This window comes from Pinus tabuliformis, chromosome 9 (assembly GCF_031772625.1).
Source record: "Pinus tabuliformis cultivar Carrire ecotype Pingquan chromosome 9, CPIR1, whole genome shotgun sequence".
Lineage (NCBI taxonomy): Eukaryota > Viridiplantae > Streptophyta > Pinopsida > Pinales > Pinaceae > Pinus > Pinus tabuliformis.
In genome coordinates, this window is record NC_142307.1 from 314,836,434 (window position 1) to 314,856,465 (window position 20,032).

General features: G+C 38.9%; 1 pseudogene; it reads right to left on the minus strand.

Annotated features, from left to right (window-relative positions):
• Window positions 1-17,657: 17,657 nt before the first annotated feature.
• On the minus strand, window positions 17,658-19,428 carry LOC149148474 (nuclear poly(A) polymerase 4 pseudogene; annotated as a pseudogene).
• Window positions 19,429-20,032: the final 604 nt, after the last annotated feature.

Below are 20,032 nucleotides of genomic sequence, written 5' to 3' on the forward strand. Positions count from 1 at the left end.
AGAACATAGTAACAGTAACCAGAACCTAAGCCAAAACCCAGAACACTGCAACAGCAGACAGAAGTAGCTAAAACATATTTTACGAGGTGTACTCTACTTCAATGTGTTGAACCTAGATTCATACGCACTTTTCTCAGGAAAAACATGCGTATATGTTGTTTTGAAATGCTGAACCAGCATGTATACGTGCCCTTGCTGTAATGAACCTGTGTACAGATCTATAAAAGATGATTTAACCTTTACAACTATTCAAACATCAATTATACCTATATCATCAGATTTACAGATTACAACATGCACTAAGTATTCAGGTAAAAGATAAAAATCACATAAAGATACTTCTCTTCAAACCTTAAGATCTTGACCCATCAATAGAACTTATCCTTCTTCAAGTGCTCAGATTCCTCCTTGATTCAGATCCAGCTATGCATCATAACCCAATGACCAGTATTCTAGATCTTTCTCTTCATTAGATATTCAATTCTTGAGTGCCTTTGTCTAATGATCTCCTCCTCCTTTTATAGACTTAGGCCTTACCCTATACCATGGTCCACAACCACTTAGAAGCAATACCTTAGACCAAATACCTAGGGTCAATACTTCGATCAAGATACCTTGGATCAATACAACGGGTCAAAATACCAGGGACCAAATATCATGGACCAAAACCAAGTTTTCAACATGTACGCACCTTTCCTTGCATGAAAGTGTGTGTATACGCATACGCACCTTTTGGTCGGCGAACCCGTGTGTATACGTGGCTTGGTCAAGGGAAAGCTGCGTACACCTCTTTTTCCTTCATTTTGAGAGATTGAATATGTGATTTGTCATTTGAGTGAGTTGCCATCAAGGACAACACTATGTCATAGCGCCAAACCTACGTCATAATGCCAACAATCTTGTGACCCATACCTAAAAGTACACAACATGTACCCTTTCAGGGATTGTTGAAGTTCATAGTTTCCAAATATTGGCCTTCCCAATAGGATCAACTCGACCTTGGATTTCATGAGTTGGATTAGAGTTAATAATTTAGAAATCTCCCTAAATTCTCTTGGCCCTAAGTGTCGAGATACATTCCCCAAATCTGGGAATGGTTTATATAATGAGACCCTCTCAATGGTGGAAAATGAGAATCTAATTAGAATATGCTATTATGCTAAAAAATTACCACCATAAATTCTTCTCAAGCTTTAGAAATGAGCATAGTTTGTAAATAATATAAGAGAGGACAACGTTCAAGTGATCAAAGGAGAGTAATATAGACGAAGAGGTATAATTCCGTTATTGTATTATTACTTTATATAACATTTAAATATAGTTTCCCTCTCTATATGATGTATGTTCATGCGATCATAATGTGTTTATTGTGATTAGATTATTTTTCATCCTAACATTATTTTCTTGAAGGAAAAGACATTGTCCTTGTTAATTTTTAAATGTGTTATGTGTTTGGATTAGGGAGCTAAAGTGGGATCTCTTAAGAGGAGTGATATTTTCAGCTACTAGAGTGGACCTATAACCTACATCAACATGTGAGGGTAATAAGGATTCCCATCATCTCTTCCATATCCATTTAATGAAAGGGGTAGCTTGCATAAGGTGTGGGGGCCTTGATTTTTTGTTTTATCCACTATTTAGAAGATCTTAAGGTGGGATCTATGGGATGATAGTGCCTTTGTCTTGTGTAAATTTTAGGCAAATAGAATTTCCAAATTTTGTAACCCTATATGCCACTCCACTTTACTAAGAGGAACCATAGCTCAAATCCCCTTAGTTACTAGTTTGAATGCACCCTTGTTCACTCTTACATATGCCTAATTAGCTATCTCATCTCTCCCACAAAGTTGTCATCTTGTATGCCATTGCTCAGTGTTAGTGTACATATTATCACCTATAGCTAAAAATGCAAATCATGCATTCTTTTAGGGAGTGATGGAGCTCAATGTTTCCAAATATTATCCTTCTCAAGTGGACCAAATTGACCTAGGGTATCATGAGTTGGCTTAGAGTCAATAGAAAAGGAAGTTTACTAACATCACTTAGCCCTAAATTCCTAGATACATCCCCCCAAACCAAGGAATGACTTATATTAAATGAGACCTTCTTAGGGATGGAAAAAGATAAGTTAATTAGAATAACCTATTATGCTAAGGAATTACCACCGTCAATTATTTTCATTCTTCGTGAATGAGCCAAATCTATAAGGAATCCAAAGGAGGATAAAGGTCAAGGGATGAGAGGAAATAAATCTACAACAAGAGGTATATTTCTACAATTGGAGTGATACTTTATATATAATATAAATTTGGTTTCCCTCTCTATATTTTGTTGTTAGAAATTATATATTATAGAGCAATGGAACACATAAAATATTGCAAAAATATAAACATAGAAAATGCATAAAACAAGAGATACACAGATATACGTGGTTCACCTAATTTGGGTTACATCCACGGAGAAATAGGCAGTCCTTCCTCTTATATTATCTAGCAAAATGAAGAGATACAACCTACAAAAGATCCGTTGTAATTCCCTCTTCGCTCTCACACAATCTCCTCTCTCTTTCTCACTTAGAATACAGATCTACATAGACACAATATAATTCCCTCATATATAGCAAGGGGTTTCATTCTAGAGCAAAAAAACCTAAGTTAAATGTAACTTCTACCATCAAATCTCCACCTAATGAATGACCCAGATTGACTATGAAATTACAACATTTTACAAGGAAATTTTACATCTACTTTTAGCTTTGGGGGCATTGTCGTCACCCCCCTTGACCCCCCTGGCAGTGTTGCCATCACATTACGAAATGGGGTCCAATGCGGTGGTACCTACGAATAAATAAGATAATTAGGCTCGACACCCAACAATCTCCCACTTGGAGACTGATTATAGAAACTCCACCGCTGCTTCATTTGCTGGACAATGAATCCACTTTGGACCTGGCTATTTCTCATCTTCATCATCATAATTGAAGACCAATTGAAACCGAGCATAATATTAGTTTCTCCCTAGTTACAAATTTTGTTAACATATTTGTAGGATTCTCGCTAGTGTGTATCTTTTCCAGCTTCAACTGTCCATCTTCCAACACTGATCATATGAAATGGTACTTGAAATGTATATGTTTAGTCTTGGAATGAAATGCAAATTTATTTTCAAGGCGTATGGCACTCTGGCTGTCACTATATAACCTGTCTAATTCCTGCTTCTTACCCAATTCATCCAGAAACATTTGTAACGAAATAATTTCTTTACTAGCCTCTGTAGGGGCAACATACTCTACTTCCATCTTTGAGAGTGCAATAACACTTTTCAGTTTTGAAAACCAACTGACGATTATTCCACCTATAGTAAAAAAATGCCCTATGGTGCTCCTCCTGTTATCTCTATCAGCTGCCATATCTACATCAACATATCCATGTAGAGCAATGTTTAAAACATCAAAGCATAATGCTTGATTTGTGGTACCTTTCAAATACCTGAGAATCCACTTCACCACCATCCAATGCTCTTTTCCTGGATTGTTCATGTACCTGCTTACAAATCCCACTGCATGTGCAATATCATGCCTTGTGCAGACCATTGCATAAATTAAGCTACCAACTGTTGATGCATATGGAACTTTAGACATATAAGCCATTTCTTCCTGAGCCTTGGGACACACCTCCTTACTTAGTTTGAAATGGCTAGCCAAAGGTATACTAACAGGTTTTTCATTCTGCATATTAAATCTTTTCAACACCTTTTCTATGTACTCACTCTAAGACAATGTTAATTTTTTATTCTTCCTGTCTCTTGTTATTCTCATAGCAAGGATTTGTTTTGCATCACCCAAATCCTTCATTGCAAATGAGTTTGCCAATTTTCTTTTGAGCACATTTATTTCCTACATGTTAGAACCTACAAAAAGAATGTCATCTACATACAATAACAATATAATATAGCTGCCATCATTTTTCCTTTTGAGATAAACACAATGATTAGAGTGACATCTAGTATAACCTTGTTCAGACATAAACCTATCAAATTTTAGACACCACTACCTTAGAGCCTGTTTTAAGCCATAAAAGCTCTTCTTCAACCTGCACACTAGTTTCTCCTTCTCTTTTACCTCGTATCCATGTGGTTGCTGCATATATATTTCTTCCTCCAAATCCCCATGGAGAAAGGTTGTCTTTACATCTAACTGCTCAAGATGAAAATCTTCAGCTACTACTAGACTTAACATAGTTCTAATTGAACTCATTTTAACAATAGGAGAAAATATCTCACCAAAGTGTATACCCTTTTTCTATGCGAACCCCTTCACCACAAGTATAGCTTTATACCTTTTTCTACATCCATCTTCTTCCTTCAACCTATAAACCCATTTATTCGGCAATGTTGTTTTACCTACAGGCAGCCTAACTAAGTCCCAAGTCGGGTTATGTGCTAAGGAGTCCATCTCTTCTTTCATGGCTTGCTCCAACTTATTTTTGGTTTCTACCTGCACTACTTCTTCGTAATATTGTGGTTCACCAAAATCAGTCAATAATACATAGTATAATGAAGGAGAGTATCATTCACAGGGTCTACTTATCCTGTTGGATCTTCTAATACCACTTTCAGGTGTTTGAGGTGCTTGCTGCTATTGTTGTTTCTATTGTTGTTCTGGCTGTTGATCATTATTATTTTCAGGCACCTTCACTTTTTTTGTGATCTCATTAAGAACTGTGTATTGTTTACTTTCTTTTTGTTGTTTCATTTCCTGCATTTGATCCTTATACAAAACCTTTTCATTGAATATGACATGTTTGCTCCTAATGATTTTGTGTTTTTCATAATCATAAAAGTGATAATCAAAATCATTAACACCATATCCAATAAAGGTACATTTCATTGATTTTTCCTCAAGCTTTGTTCTATTTTTATTTATTAATGTGGACAAAGGCTTCACAACAAAAAGTTTTTAAAAATGAGTAGTAACTTTTTACCTACCCATGCCTCCTCTGGAGTACCACCATCCAAGGAACTTGAAGGCCCTCTATTTATTAGATAAATAAAAATATCTACATCATCTACCCAAAATTGTAAAGGAAATCCTGCATGCAATCTCATGCACCTTGCACGCTCCATGATGGTCATGTTCATCCTTTCTAACACACCATTTTCTTGTCGTGTTCCTGGAACTGTCTTATCTCTTTGAATTCCATTCTATGAGTAGTACCTATCAAACTCTTTGTTGTAATATTCGGCTCCATTTTCCGATCTGAGACACTTCAACCTTTTACCTGTCTCATTTTCAACCAAAGCTTTCCATTTCTTGAAAGTATCAAATACATCAGATTTATTTGGAATACAATAGATCAAGCTTTTTCTGGTTGCATCATCAATAAAAGTAACATAATAATGAGAGCCACCGAGAGATGATACCTCAGAAGGTCCCTATACATCTATATGCACAAGCTCTAATTTTTCGCTCTTCTTTTATTTCCCAACTCTGAGGAATTTGAATCTCTTATGTTTTGCATAAACACAATTCTCATATAATTCCAAATAAACATGCTTCAAGCCTGGCAACAAATTGCTTGAGTGAAGAATCTGCATCCCCATCTCACTCATATGCTCTAGCCTATGATGCCACAATGTTGTATCTGCTCCTGTAGAGGTTAAAGCATTAACAGAATTAGATATACCATTGCATAAATACAATGTACCAACCTTTTCTCCTTTTTCTATTACCAAGGCTCCTTCAGTGACATTCTAGGTTTTATCTGTAAAATTAGTTACACAACCTTCACCTCCCAATTGTCCTATTGAAATCAGATTTTTCTTCAGATCTGGAACATGCCTTACCTCCTTCAACAACCATTGATTTCCATTCTGTTGTTTTATGAAAACTGTACCCATTCCAATGATTTTACAGGGTTTATCATCACCCAATCAAACTTGTCCAAAATCACCTTGAACATAATGATGAAAATGTTTCGTATCAACTGTGGCATGGAATGAAGCCCCTAAATCTACCACCCAGGCATGAATAATATTTTATAATGAAAGAATCCAAGCATCTTGCAACACATCACCTGTCAAATTTGCTTCATGATTGTTTTATTGATGTGCGTCTCCTTTTCCCTTCATATATTTTTAGTCTTCCTCACATGTCCTTTCTTCTCGCATTTCCAGCACACTATCCCTGATTTGGACTTGGATTTTCCTTTCCTTGACTTACTATGATATCCTGGGCTCTTTCCTCTTTCCATTTTTCTTCCCTTAGTCTCTGCAGTCAAAGCATTACCTGATGTCTCACCAAAGCTTTTAAGTTTCATTTCCTTGCTAAGGATTGCATCGAAAACATCATCCAACTTTAAAGTACTAGATCCAAAGACAGAGTTACTAATGGGCATAACTAGACGATTCCAACTTTCTAGCAATGAGAATAGAAATAAAAGAGCAGTAACTTCATCATCAAAATCAACCCCTACATAAATTAATTGACTTGTAACTGTATTAAATTCCTTTAAATGATTAGCAACAGATCCACCTTCTGACATCTTCATATTGAATAAACGCCTCATAATAAATACCTTATTTGAGGCTGAGGGTTTTTCATATTGTTTGACCAATGCTGACATTAAGCCCTCTGTTACCATTTCCTTTGAAATATTAAACACTACTGACGTCACTAGGCACAGGTGTATTGTTCCAACTTCCTTTTTATCAAGAATATCCCATTTTGTGTCTATCATACTCGTCAGCTTCTTTGTATTTCTGCTCAATGACAAGTATAGATCTTTCTAATATAGATAATCTTCCATCTTCATCTTCCATAGCTGATAGTTTTGGCCAGTAAATTTTTTGACCCTAAACCTACCATCTTCTACCATTGCTCCCACTTGAACCAGGAACCCTTCTCTACTTTGAGTTTTTTAGCCAAATAGAACTTCAGCTCCAATACCAGTTGTTAGAAAATTATATATTATAGAGTAATGGAACACATAAAATATTCCAAAAATATAAATGCAGAAAACACATAAAACAAGAGAGACACAAATATACGTGGTTCACCCAATTTGGGCTACATCCAAGTAGAAACAGCCAGTCTTTCCTTTTATATTATCCAACAAAATGAAGAGATACAACCTACAACAGATCTATTGTAATTACCTCTTCACTCTCATAGAATATCCTCTCTCTTTCTCGTTCAGAATACAAATCTACATAGATGCAATACAATTCCCTCATATATAGGAGGGGTTCCCTTCTAGGGAAAAAAAACCCTAAATTAAACATAACTTCTACCGTTAAATTTTTTCCTAATGAACAGCCTCCCTCGACCCTCCTCAACCCCGCCGCATTATGAAATGGGAATGTGGCGATACCTCTGAATAAAGAAGATAATCAAGCTCCACACCCAAGAGTTGTATGTTCATAACTTCATTAGATCATATTTTATTTATTGGGATTAAGTTATTCTGCATCCTAAATTACCTTTAGGAGGAAAATACACTATTGATAAGCGACAATATTGCAGCAAGGATGCTGCAACTCCTGGGCTACTATCTTTACTTATAAACTCGGGGTTCGTATAAACATGGAGGTGATAGTGTAATATGTACAGGTAGAAGTGAAGTTCATGCCTGTTGTCACTTGTTCATTTGGCAAGAGACCCTTTGGCTTCCAAGCCAGAATTCTATAGAGTCAAAAGAATCTTGATTCTTTGATGGAAGAAGAGCAAATCTATTCTAAGAGAGCTACTCTACTACAGTAATGAAGAAAACAAAATGTAATGCTAAATCACACCATATCCTAATTAGCCATTTAAATAGCTAAACTAAGTAGAATTTCTAAATCAACACTAACCTAATGCTACTATCTAAGTTACAGAAGTGAAGAGAATCAAACTAAACTAATGAATAAGCAAAGAAACTAAATGAAAGTTGTTTTTGTGTTTTTGGTAAAATCAAGCATGCAAGGAGTTAAGTGGAAGAGCAAGTGAAGATTGAAATTAGTGAAAGGAGGACATACCGAAGTAGAAGTGCATCAGAACCATTGGATCGATCGGGAACAATATTAATGGGATATGAGCGGTGAAGATCTTATCGCAGAAGATTACATGAATAGATGGACGAATAAGACTAATCAGAAGATGAATGGTAGAGATCTTATCGTGGGAGGTTAAGTCAAGAGATGGACAAACAAGACTAATCGGAATATGAATGACATAGATCTTATCACGAGTGATTTAGTGAATAGATGAACGAACAGGGTTAATGAAAGATGAGCGGAAGAGATCCTATCGTGGCCTATTTAGTGAATAGATGAACGAATAGGACTAATGGAAGATGAGCGACAGAGATCTTATCGCGTAGGTTAAGCGAATGGATGGACAAACTTGGTTTAACGGGAGATGAATGGCTGAGATCTTATCACAGAAATGAGGTGAGGAGATGGATGGATCACATCAAGTCACGTGGCAACAGAAGGGTAAAAAAAACATGTGGAATGATGGAGTGGGTTTCTATCGGTAGTAAAGAGTTTCTTGCGCACCCTCAAGGTTGTAAGAAGAATTCCAAAATCTTGCACAATTAGCCTAACTGGGTAACACGTAGCATGAGAAAACCACTTTTCTCACGTGCTCTCAGGTGGATATTGGCCATGCAAGAATCCACGCGAGATTTCATGATAGCTGTTGGATTAGGCGGGGTTGATCAATGGTGGAGATCAGCCAAGATAGTTGGTGATTGGGTGACGCGATAGTTGTTGGATCAACAGCGCGGCAGATCAATGGTGGAGATTTGGAGTGCATAAATTAGGTGGAAGAATTCATGATAGATGTTGGATCAAGCTAGACAGATCAACGGCGGAGATCTGGAGAGCACAAATTCAAGAGTTGAAATGAATTGGAGGATGATTTGTCAGGTTTGTCGTGGATCAGACGGTAAGGAGATCTACGGGTATAATCCACTTAAGGTGTGATTTATTGGCTCACATTTAAGTATTATGTGCTGAAGGAAATGTGAATATGAGTGAGATATATTACAGAAAGAGAGTGATTGAAGACAATAACGATGAAATGAACCAAGTATTGAATCAAGACAACAAACTCCAAAGCTCATGCGATAACTAGAAATCTGAAACAGAACCAATCTACTCTACACTGTTGTAATGAAAATGCAACTACATTAGAAAATGAATGATTAAACCATGGATATATTCTAGCATACATGTATAGTAAAGAGGAGCCTTAGCTACTAGGGTTGGGCCCTAACCCAAGAGCTTCAGCCCTCTGAGTTCACTCATTGTTGGCTCGAAACAAAACTCACTCTTATTATCAAAAACAATGGATTACATTGAAACTATCACAAGTCTTGCATCTTGAAAATAAAGTAAACTTTTACAATCAAAAGTCCGAATCCTACCGAGGTCCTAGGCCTCTCTGCTTATACATCTAAATTCTCCAACGACTTCCTTAAAATTAGGGAGGATCGGCTCCCAAACTAGAGATAAACTGGTGCTCTAACTTTCACTTGCTTGGTTGCCTTCTAGTCCTCATGATTTGGTTGGTTGCACTTCCGAGCTGATGAAGGAATATTCGAATGTAAGGGTAGTAAATGAGGAGGATTTACCTCCTATAATTCCTGTCCCTTGTCCCATTCATGTTTTTACCAAGGTCTTTGGTAAAACCCCTTCCTTTTATCCTTTAAGGCTACATCACATGCACATTAGACAACAAAGCAAAATATCCAACTCTAACTCATCTCATAAGCAAAATATAATCAAAAGTATGCAATAAGTTGTGAGAATAGTTGGTTTGACTAAGCTAGGAGGTGAATTAAGACCCATATAATTACCCAATGTTGAGGCTCATCATCACCCCCTACTGAAAGTGTTTCTCATCCTCTAAGAAACTTAGTTAATGTCCACGTCCTTCATGTCTCTGGTGGCCTCATTGACATCCCATGCCTCTGCTGTGGTCTCTTCTTCCTATGCATAGAGGTCTGCTTTCCTTTCTACTTCTTCCCACTGCCTCTTTTCCTCTTCTTCTTTTCTCCCTTCTATCACTCGTAGTAGTAGTGCTAGATTGAGTTTTCGGCGTATCCAATTGACCTTCAACCTTTGCATTGATTGCTTATGCATAGGTGTCCTATTGAGTGCCAAACTTTGAGGGGAGTGATATTCTCTGATCTTCAAGCTGTGTGGAAGTGTGTTCCATCTCCTTGAGTAGTCATGTATACTATCATCTCCTAGCAGCCTAAACATATCCTCAAAATGTGAAATTGCTTGCTCTTTGGTAGCAATATATCTAGGTTCCAGCTGAGGATCATTTGCAATTATATTATGGTTGTTGATTAGGGCCATGGGATTAGATTGTTCAGCTCTCATGAAAAGAGGTTCATTTTTCTCTCTGGCCAATATTCTTTTCATCTCTGCATCCCTTTACTCCTCATGGTTCATCCATGATGCCAAAGCCATTAATTGTAGATCTCCTAGCTCAGAATTAGGATCCCAAACATTCATGTCTGTGATGGCCATGTTGTGCAAGTAAAACTAATCCGTTTTGGCCCTATCCTCTAGTGTACTTTGATCATAAAGATTAGTAAATTACCTGTAGTCCTGATGGCATGGTGCCCCTTTGTGCTAGTGCCTTAATCTGAAGTTGTAGCCATTTTTCTCTGAGGTAAAGATCATAGGATTTAGATGGCATCCTACACTGGATAGCCTCCTAGGAGAGGCTGGCCATACATGCTAATCGCTTTTCCATTTTCTGAATTTTTCCTCTCAGCCATGCGTTTTCTATCCCGAGTTGATCTCTCCTTATTTCGTCACTACCTCTTAAGCCACTTAGCTCTTTGCCCATTTCCTTGAGCTTCTCTTGTTTGTTTCTTGTGCTCTTTATTGTTCTAAAATATAGAGGGGTTTTCCTCCTTCTTTTCCCTTTTTGCTTGACTGGGGTTCTAAGAGTAGTGAGGGCACCTATTGCCTCACTCGTAGGGGCCTTTGGAGACACACTAGGTGACTCTTCCTTGTGTTCTTCCCCTTTTGTTTTAATGCCTTCTTCCTCTCTTTTTTTCTTATTTTCTTCCTCTTGCTATTCTTTCTCATCTTCATCAGTTTCTTCCTTCGTTTCTTCCTCTGTTTCAACATCATTCTCCTTCTCTTATGCTTCATCATGTTCCTTTGTATTAGTTTCTTCTTCGTTCATCTCATCCCCATCTAGCTGTATATCTTCTTCTTCTTGTTTTTCCTCCTCCTCACTGACATAAGGACTAACATCATAGGTGAGGGTTTTGATGTCATCCTCTGCTGGTAAGTATCTAAAGACTAACCATGCTATAGGGATCCTGAGGTTTTGGAGGGCATCCTCAATGAGGATCTTGATCAACCCATGGTGAGCCAATTGTTGGGAATTCCATTACTTTACTTTGTTGCTGGAGTCTATGAGTGATTGCATCAAGAAATAAGGTATGCTGAGTCTTTGGTGAACTGGTGTTTCTACTCGAAATGTTAATTCTTCAAGCATCCTAAAATGGTAGCGATAAACAAAAATGTATCTACCCTCACATGAGATATATTTGATGAGTTGGTAAACTACCCCACTCCATGGGTATGACAGACTATCCCTCCTTACTCCATTTTTATCCTCTATGGGTTATTCCCCTTCTAAAAAGAATTTCCTGTTTTCCACCTGAATGTATGTTTTGTCTTCTTTTCTCCATTGAATTCTTAGGGGAAGTGTGGTGACCCTATTGATGAGCTCTGGGGTGAGATCTATTGTGAGCCCTATGACTATAACAGTGGCATGGATTTAGCTGTGTTGAGTGAGGGAATGAGAAAATTCTTGAGCCACCTCATCATCATATCCTGTGAATTTTTTGAAAAACCCCATCCATTGGTGTCTTATAAATATTTCAAGCACTTGGGGCTGTTGTTGTATCCACAATGTTTGTGGGTTCTCTCGTATTAAACCCTTTTGTCATCTTGCTTATGAGGCTTGAGGAGGAAATGAGAGGTTTGAGACAAGAACTTTAAGTTTAGGAGAAAATAGAGTTTCCTGTGTCTGTAATTCACCTCCCACAGTTGTTATATGCACTATCTATTAGAGCCTTTCTAGTTCATTTGCTCGTAAATGGGGATGGATTTTTAGATCCTACCTCTTTAGAATGGTGGCAGTGGACACTTCTCGTGATATTCCCTCTTGAACCCCTCTCTATATATCTTATATACTGCCTCTGTGTATCCTGTAGACTACTCCTGTAGACTATTCCTATGCATGATCTTGTAGAAATTCCCTTGTAGAATGATGGATCCTTGCTTCCGGTGGGTGGCTAGGGTTATGAGAGTGACTTGCCTGAGGGAGTTTCGAGGAGGTAGAATGCATGAATGCATGAAAATAACATTTTGTTCCCCTTCGTGGCTTTTCGGGGTGAGGTGCCTCATAATCAACTCCCACTCATAATCCACTCCCACCTCGTAGATCCGTAGTTAACCACTTATTGTCCTACTCCTCCTCTGGCTTTGAGTTGTGTATGGCCACGTGTGAGAGGACACCCAGTTTTGTATGTGATTATTGGATGAAGGTGGCCAAGTTAACTCGCCACCTTTTCACTTATAAACCAAATATCTCGTAACCTTTACAACTTTTGATCAAATTATGTATATGAGTGAGTGAGCTAGATACTTACATATGGTGTCGATGAAATGTTGTAGTTGTCGAAGATCAGAGGTGATATGTTGTTTATTTGCTACATGGTCATTCTTCTTCCTCCTCTACTGTCTGTGACTGAAGAACTGATGCTACTACTTTTGTGGAGCTCCTGGATCATCGTAGTGAAGAATTGTAGTTGATGATTGATATGTTGTGGGATAGGCTACTACAGGATTTCCTACATGATGCATTGTAGTTGCTTCTCCATTAGAATTTCTTAATCATATTGCTCGTTGGGACTGTGAGGATGTTGCAATGAATGATTGTGTGTGGAGCAAGGGAATAACTAACAAAAACTGATCTCTTTTTGAAAACACTATCTTCGCCTAAATTGAAGCAATGAAGTGAAAAAACAAGGGAAATGTGGAGGATTTGATGGTCTCCATTGACTCCTTAGAGTACCCTCCATATTTCCTAGTTCTCCAGCCTAAGGCTAAGCTTACTGGTTACCCTCTTATCCTTAGGAGGCCATGGTTTGCCATAGCTGATGCTTACATTAGCTGCAGAGGTGGGAATATGACCATGAAGAATGGGCATATGTCCAAGCAGTTAGTCCTATACCCTCCTACTCAACCTTCTCTAGAGTGTGATTTAACTTTATGGTTGGAGGAGGAGGAAGAAGATGAAGTTTATTCAATGCAACTTTATGCTTTGGAAGAAACCATAGGAGGAGGACAACAAGATGAGGATGACTTAATTGAACACCTGCTCCAAATTCCAACTCCTAGTTCATTACCATTAGAAGAAGAGGTAAGGGAAACCTAGAACAATCATCCAATCGACTTATGCTTGGCCAATTCCAACCCACTCCATGTCAAAACCATAGAATTTGGCCCAGAGAAAACTTTAAAAATTAATCCATCTCTTTCTTCTCTCGAAGAGGAAAAGCTATGCAACATATTGAGAGAAAACCTAGAATCCTTCGCTTGGAGTTACAAGGAAATGAAGGGAGTATACCCCTCAGTGTGTACTCACCAAATATACATCAAAGAAAGTTGCAAGCCATTCATGCAACCACAATGGAGGATGAATCCAGCTCTTAAAGATATAGTCAAAGAAGAACTGCAAAAACTGCTAGATGCAGGATTCATTTACCCTATCTCTGACAGTGAGTGGGTCTCTCCCTTAGTGTTAGTTCCCAAGAAAAATGGTAAGTGGATGATTTGTGTCGATTACAGGGAATTGAAAAAAGCCACAAAGAAGGATCATTTTCCCCTACCCTTCATTGACCAAGTGCTATATGGCCTGGCAGGGAAGAAGTTTTCTTCTTTCCTAGATGGATTCAGTGGGTACAAAAAAATCCAAATCTACCCAGAAGACCAAGATAAGACCACATTCACATGTCCTTGGGGTACTTTTTCCTATAGGGTCCTTCCTTTTGGCCTATGAAATTCCCCTGCCATTTTCTAGAGAGCAGTCTTGAGTATATTTGTTGAATTAGTACATGATGTAGTGGAAATCTATATGGATCATTTTACACCTTATGGCTGTGATTTTCAAGAAGCCTTGACTAACCTAGGCAAAGTATTGCACAAATGCATTAAAATGAACCTGTCTCTCAGTCCAAAAAAATGTGAATTCTAAATGCTTGAAGGGACCGTGCTAGGTCATTCAATATATCAGCAAGGACTGTAGGTGGACCCAAACAAAATAGAAATCATCCAAGGGGTCCCACCTCCCCAAAAGCAGAGGGATGTTAGGAGTTTCTTGGGGTTAGCTGGATACTACTGAAGGTTCATAAAGGAATTCAGCAAGTTGGCCTCTCCTTTATTTGGGTTGTTAGCCAAAGATTCCAAGTTTATATGGTCAAAAAGCTGTCAAGAGTCCTTAGACATCTTAAAGGGTAAGTTAACCATTACACCAATTCTTCGAGGCCCAAACTGGGCCCTCCATTTTCATATTCATGATGATGCCTCACACAAAGCCATAGGGGTAGACTTAGTGTTGTGTGTGGAGCATGATTGTTCAGAGGTCTTTGTTTCAGCCGGATGTATACCCCAGGAAGTTTTGTACACCCCTCCATGCAGGGGGGTGCGGGGGGAACTTCCCCCCCCCCGCGGGGGTCCGGGGGCCAACGGTCCCCCGGCGGGGGCTCGGGGCAGCGCCCCCGAAGCCAAAAATAAATGTAAAATTGCCTTGTAAAAGTATAGTAATTTCTAGTCAATCTGGGCCGTTCATTAGGAGGACGATCTGACGGTAGAACTTATGTTTAGTTTAGGGTTTTTTTCCCTAGAAGGCAACCCCTCTCTTTGTATGAGGGCATTGTATTTTAGGTTGTGTGATAGATGTGTATTGTGTGAGCGAGAAACAGAGAGGTGAGACTATGAGAGAAAACAGAGGATATTACAGCGGATTTGCTGTAGGTTATGTCTCTTCATTTTGCTGGATAATAGAAAGGAAGGACTGGATGTTCGGGGTGGATGTAGCCCAAACTAGGTGAACCACGTATATCTGTGTCTCTCTTGTTTTGTGCGTTTTCTGTGTTTATATTTCTGCAATATTTTATGTGGTCCATTGCTCCGTAATAAATAATTTCCTAACACTTAGGTCAGGTAGAGGAGAAATTGACATATGCCATATATTTTATCAATAAGAACCTATCAAAAGCTGAGCTAAATTATACTGTGACCGAAAAGGAACTCCTGGATTTTGTGCATTCATTAAAAAAATTTAGGCATTACATTATAGGCTATCAAATATTTGTGCATACTAACCATGCTGCAATCAAATATTTAATGAACAAACTAGATGTGAATGCTAGAATTATAAGATGGTTGCTTTTATTAGATCAGTTTGATATAACTATTGTTGATAAACCTCGTAAGGAAAATGTTGTTGCAGACTTTCTATCTAGGATGAGTCTGCCTGCAGGTGAAGAAGGAATGGTGGATGACCAGTTACCAGATGAGCATTTGTTTGCTATTTTAGTTCTCTCCCTATGGTTTGTTGATAGAGCAAACTATTTGGTATCAGCACATTTCCCACCAAACTTTCCCTCTAAAGAAAAGAGTAAGATAGTCAGGAAAAGTGCCCCCTTCACCTGGATTGGGGGAAATATTTTCAAACTTGGCCCAGATAAAATCTTAAGAAGATGTGTAAGGGAAGAGGAAGCTTTTTACATCCCTCTGACCTGTCACGATGGGCCTTGTGGAGGTCACTTTGCAGTAAAGAGGACAACATTCAAAGTGTTACAAGCGGGCTATTATTGGCCCACTCTTCATCAGGATGTTAAAAAGTACATTAGTTAGTGTGATCGGTGCTAGAGGATGGGAAATCCTACTCCAAGAGATGAAATACCCCTACAACCTCAAGTGACTTTCGAGCCATTTGACAAGTGGGGCATGGACTTCATTGGGCCTATCAACCCTCCAAAGCAAAAATAGTACATTATTGAGTGCATTGATTATTTGACTAAGTGGGCTAAAACCAAGGCAATTAAGGCATCAACAGAAGAGAAGGTGGCTGAGTTCCTAAGGGAGAATGTATTCTACAAATTTTGGTACCCTAGAGAGCTAGTCATAGACCAAGGTAGTCGGTTTGCCTCCAACATGATTGAAGAACTGCTCAACCATCACAAAATCAAGCATAGGACATCCACTCCTTATCATCCACAAACTAATGGGCAAGTGGAGGTGACCAACATGGCACTGGACAACATATTAACCAAGGTAGTGAGTAGCAGTAGGGAGGATTGGGAAGAGAGACTATTTGAGGCCAACTAAGCCTACAATACAACATGGAAGACCACCATTGGTTTTGTTATCACAAAATCGTGTACTAAGGGCTGCTACTTAGCAAGATCTCATGCAACTATTTCAAACCAGGCTTTAGACTAAGGCTTAGCCTCCTTAGTCAGAGAGGGCTCTCTCACAGATTTCTGATATGAATTAAGAACAAGACAAGATGGCTAACTCTTCAAACAGTACATGAAAATAAGCTGGTTGGAACAACAAAATAACATTTCTTCCATTGGGCTCATGGAGTCAAACACCTCTGCAGTAAGCTATTAACCACTCAATCATAGAAGCCAAGGCATATAATGTTTAACACTCAAAACATCTCTAAAAAAGAACCTCAACTCATAAATATACACAGGAAGTCTGAGCACTAGGTGAATTCAGAGTGATTGCATATTTAGTGAGCTGTAAAATATATAAAGGATTATGACAAAACCACACATATTTTGAGCATTGAACACATGATGAATCTTGGGAAGAAAAAGTAATCCTTATATTACTGTCAAAAAGTCTTTTTACATAAGCTGATAAAAACTCTGTTTTTTCATAAATCTCCAACCCCAAATACATCTGAGTTTTCATTATATATAGGAAAATGCTTCTAACTACCTGGAGCTTCCTCCTCCAGCATGAGGGGAGCTCGATTCTACCTATGATGACACCTATTAACCTTTAACTAACTAATAATTACAGCTGACTATTCATTGACAGCGCTGGAATCCTAGAACAATTAAAACTCTACTTCTACATCATGCTGGAAATAGCATTTATTACAATCAAGATGGTGCTCCTACGAGAAAAAGGAGAGAACAGGCTCATCCTCTGACAAATGGCTTCTTTTAGTTTGGTTGTGACAGGTGTCTGCAGTTGCTTGCTGGCCTTTAATAGAACATGTTTTCCAACACCCTGAAATATAGGAAACTGTTCTTGTTTGTCGGTCCTTGGTTTGCCTCGACATATTCGAATCCAAAGGAGTATGCTTTATCCTTGCTTTTATCCTTTAACAAAAAGAGCGGGCTGCCACATCCTGGATGTGCTGTAGGCTGTATTGATGGACAGGTGTCTCTCTTTCAAATTCCCGCTTGTATACCAAACTGCCTGTTTATGTTAAAAACACCACCTACAGCAGTTTCGTAGCGCGCTACGAAACTGCTGTGTGATTTAAAAAACACAGTCTTCCTCTAAACTCCTCACAAAATTGAATAGCTGCTGTTTGCTAGGCTTCACGGTTCACCATTTGAAGGATACTGCCATCGTAGACAAACCCACTGGTTGCAGCTGTTGTTATTGGTCATTATGGAAAAAACTACCCTGTTGGTGGCTTCCTTTAGATTCTTGTCAAAATATGGGTATGGATTTGGATCACAGTATGCTGGAAGCTTTTCAAACTTCAAGAGAAGATGACGGAAACATGATTCAACTCACCCTCTCCAACTCCGAAAATCATCTTCATCTGAAGCTGTAACATGGATTTGAATGAAAAAATCATAACTAGAGCAGAAAGGAAACCGTTCAAAGAGTACATTCCAGTCACCACTATTTGGCAAGGTGCTCCAATTTAACTCCATTTTCATTATCGCATCCCAACCACGTGAAAATTCTGACTTGAGTTTTTGTAGGGTGCCTCTTGTAACATTGTAACTGCAGCAACTATAGGGGTACACTGGTATGATAATTGGCATATGGTGATGTCTTTCTGATCCATCAGAATAATCAGGCTGGGTCTCCACCAATGTCACTGGAGTTGGCCACTGCCAATGTGCATATATCCAAAAGAATCTTGAAACCAGCATACTGACGGTGGCATTTGGAAACATTTGGCAAACACGTGCAACAAGCACAGCCCAGTGTATTCCTCCAAGAAACCCGAAAGTATGTGAATATATTCCTCTCCTCTTTGCCCAAAACTTGATACATCTCAGGGTGGAACGGAAATTCTCAATCTTGGGTACTAGCTGAAGGATCCGTGCGGTAACTCTACATCCATTCAAACTTTTGAGATTTGTATCATCAATATTCTCAAGCAATTTTTCATCGAGAATATCCATATCTTCTGGAATTGTTCTCAGAGAAGGCCTTGCATATAAGAGATCAATTGAAATCCCACTGAATTTAAACCGCATCAAGGGAACATTTGCACTCTTCACACATTGAACCTCTGAAACTTCTTGTGTGTCCTTAAGCATGTTGTACAAAACAATAAAAAGTTGTCCTCCAATGTTGTATAACATGGGCCAACACACAAAGCATCAATATCTGCTTCTGGTCCATGGACCCCTAACTGATAAGACCCAAAGGTGAATATTTTTGCATTACTGCTTTCTCTCAGATCTTTTGAGAGACCTCTTTGCTGAGTTATTCTCCTCGCCCAGCGTTTGACAATCTGTTCAAGCTGAGCCAGTACACTTCGCCTCTTTGCTTCTTTTTTTTCAGTCGATATCAATTTTGCGTCAATTTGGAACTTTTCAAGAGCATGTGTTCTAGCAATATCAATCTCAGAGGGCGAATCCAAAAATACATTTCCAGGGATAGGCGGCACCGTCATGATGGGCCCAGAGACAGGAGCAGCAGCAGCAGTTAAGCCAAAGATACCAATATGGGGCCTCGCATTGGGCATAAAAACAAGCGTCGCAGGAGGTATAACGGCCACAGCGGGCCTCACGATAGGCGCCGACATGGCACTTGTAGGGCTCATAACGCCACTCTGAGGGGGTCTCTGCGACGGATGCATATATGCCAAGCTTTCCAAGCCTCGGTCTGCTTCAATTCACACCCTAAAACGCACTGGAGAAATTGAGGCCAATAAAACCAAACTGACGGGCACTAAGTTTTCAAATGTATCTGTAAATGAAATCCGGAACCCCAGAAAACCTGCAAGAACTGTACAAATGAATCCTGCCAAAATATTTACAGAATTGTCGATATCTGAGTGAAGAAAAGATTGTTGAGGTACGGCCAAGCTTAAATGGAGAGCAACTACAAAGGCTACTTTGTCCAGATCTTGAGAAATATGAGTTCCGACGCCCAATCTTGATAAAGACGGAACACAGGACTTTCATTGATGGGTACACGCAAAGCACTATCACCAATAGCTCAAATAATAGTCCAATGAGAACAGGGATAACAAAGATCCACAAAGACAACAGAATGGAGCTTTTGACAACAATCATGGACCACATTAAAACTTGGTTAACAAGATATTTCAAGTTATGTGACTTTAGAAAATCAACAGCATATCCAATTCCATCTACAACAGCCCAAATAATATAGCATCCAATGTTGAAGGCGTAAATATCATTGCATTTGATCCCATGTGTAATAGGAAACCGGAGAACAGAAGCAAACAATGCCCGGCCGAGAGAAACAGGTACCAGCACTAAGGTTGAGTCAAAGAAAATTAAAGTGAGTCATGCCCAAAATAATAGTAACACAATGCATAGAACAAACATGTACTCTTCATACTCTGCCGAGTTGTCCCCCTCAAACTCTTCGACACCTTCCACGCTTGATGCAGAATTTTCCCGCACTATTATGTTATCATTCCCAACTGCTGGAAGAGCTAACTTGTTCAATAGGCATGCTAGGATTTTGGACCTCC